The sequence below is a fragment of the Pinus tabuliformis genome, chromosome 6 (genome assembly GCF_031772625.1).
Source record: "Pinus tabuliformis cultivar Carrire ecotype Pingquan chromosome 6, CPIR1, whole genome shotgun sequence".
Lineage (NCBI taxonomy): Eukaryota > Viridiplantae > Streptophyta > Pinopsida > Pinales > Pinaceae > Pinus > Pinus tabuliformis.
This window is the reverse complement of record NC_142292.1, coordinates 1,304,130,585-1,304,132,907: the sequence shown is the minus strand read 5'-3', so window position 1 is coordinate 1,304,132,907 and position 2,323 is coordinate 1,304,130,585.

The window sequence follows — 2,323 nt, the reverse complement described above, 5'->3', positions numbered from 1 at the left end:
ACGCGATATCGTTAATGGCCGTTGGATGATGGAGGTGTGATCGGACCACTGACGGGAGGCACGATACAGCGGGGTTTAATGTGCGCGGGCCCGACCCAATTAAAAACTATTTAATCGTATCGGGAGTGATATGATTGGTTGGGAAGGGTTCTTAATTAACCATGAGGGTTAATTAATCCATTTTGTGCAGCGGGGGAATTAGGCTGTTAATGAATTATGGATTAATTCATTAATCCTATTTTAAACGTTGATTATGGTTGTATTCAATCGGGGGCGGTGTATATAACAATTTGGGAATTTTAATATAGTTAAATAATATGGGAAAAACTAATACCTGTGCAGGCTTTATATAATACAAAGGTTAATAGTTAATGTGACATGAAAAGTAAAAAGCGCTAAGTAAAACATTAGAATGAGTATTTAACTTAGGCTTGAGTGAAAACAGGGGTTTTTATGTGATATTGTATATTTTTCCTAAGTAAAATGGGATTTTACCTAGGAAAAGACTTATGAGAGTAAATGAATGATGATTTTAAATACTTAGGCTTTTAAATTATTGGGCCGAGGGTTCGGTCCCTCCAGAAGTCAGAGAAATGCTCTGAGCCCCTCTAATTTTCAAAGACCTTAATACTTAGGGGGAATTAGTGAAATCTTTAGGGAAAAATGAGAAGGGGAGTTAATTATTTGACCTTGTCTTGCTTGAAATGCATCAAGTGTAATGTCTGCCTTGCACTTGTGATGAAAGTGAAAATTAACATATTTAGAGATATTATCCATCACATGTAATTCTTCCACATTATCTACCTACCCTAACTACTTTAGCCTGACATTTTTTCTTCTTTATTAGGGTGCACTTGGACTGCAAACCCTTATCACACTTTCTTTTCTTTTACATGTAGAAATCTATCTAAGTCTAACCTTATTACATCCAAGGGCTCAGATTAAATTGTTGAGCTCCTTTTATTCACTCTACCTATCTACTTATCTGCCAAGATTAAACAGTTTGGTCAGATTTTATTCTCTATCTCTAAAACATAAAATTGAAAATTTGATACTTATAGTTGAATTAGAGGACAAAGGTTATGATGTGGTGTACAGTATGGGAAATTTTTTTCTAAAGCATGTTTCTACCGGAGAAGTGAAACAGATTGGAGTTAGAGTGAAAAATATCGTCAATCTAGAGGTATATTTCTCCATGCATGCAACTATACCTCCAGGAGTGAGGAGGGGTGATGTAGAGCCTTAGTCGCAGAGTTGCAATGATTTGGCTAGGGTCCATAGGAGAGAAGTAGCAGTTGGAGTATACTCTTCTCATGGATCATTACCCTTGATATAGGGACCCACGATATTTAGTAGCAGTAGGATCAATGTTAATTGTAGCAGTCAGATATAGAGGAGCACAGACTAATGTTGACACTAGAGCAGGAGGCTCAACAACAGAGTCGGGAACAACATAATTTTCCCAGTAGACACTGTAGACACTAGTAGTAGTGAAATGCTTAGGAGATAGTTGCAAATCAAAGACACAATTGATTTAGTATTTCAGATGCTTCTCAGTTGCAATTATCGTAGTAACAAAAACAACAATGAGATGGCTTCTTGTTATCATACATTCTTGTAGGAGAAAGATTGGTGTTGTGCAGAACCCTTTTCTTGCTAAGAGGGAGTGTTGAAATTGTAGCAAGAAAAGGCTTCATTTCACTAGTGCTTTATTCAAATGGAGAAAATTTGATTTTCCACATCAGCTGGATGACTTGGATTGTAGTTAGCAAGAGTGACATGGCCTTGTCTATTAGTTATCTCAGTAAATTCAAGTTATAGGCTAGAAGTAGAGTTGTGCATGAGTTGATTGCTAAGATCTAGCAATCTAGTTGAGTTAATGTTAGTTTAACTTAGTTAATTGAGCTCTCGTCATTAATTAAGTCAGTTTAAGGTAAGTTGAGTAGTTATAACAATTATTAACTCACTGATATCTCATTTAACTACTTAATCAACTAAAAATACACCTAGTCATGCATGGAATTCAAATTACCTAGTTGAGTGGATGGAAAAGGAACATTTGTATTTATAATTGACCCCCTAAATGGAAATTTTTTTATTTTTAGAAATCTTGTAGTACTTGGAGATATTTCCAATGAGGTATCATACACGACAAACAAAGATCATATGACTAAGTTATAACCCTGGGAAGTGGGTTTCCCAACAAACCCCAACAGGGCCTAAACAATCTTGGCAGTCCATCTCTTGGGGTTAGGGTTTGGGTTGTTAAGGGTTTTCCCTTGTTGTTAAATAATAAAAAGGCCATTAAGCCTCATTGTAACAC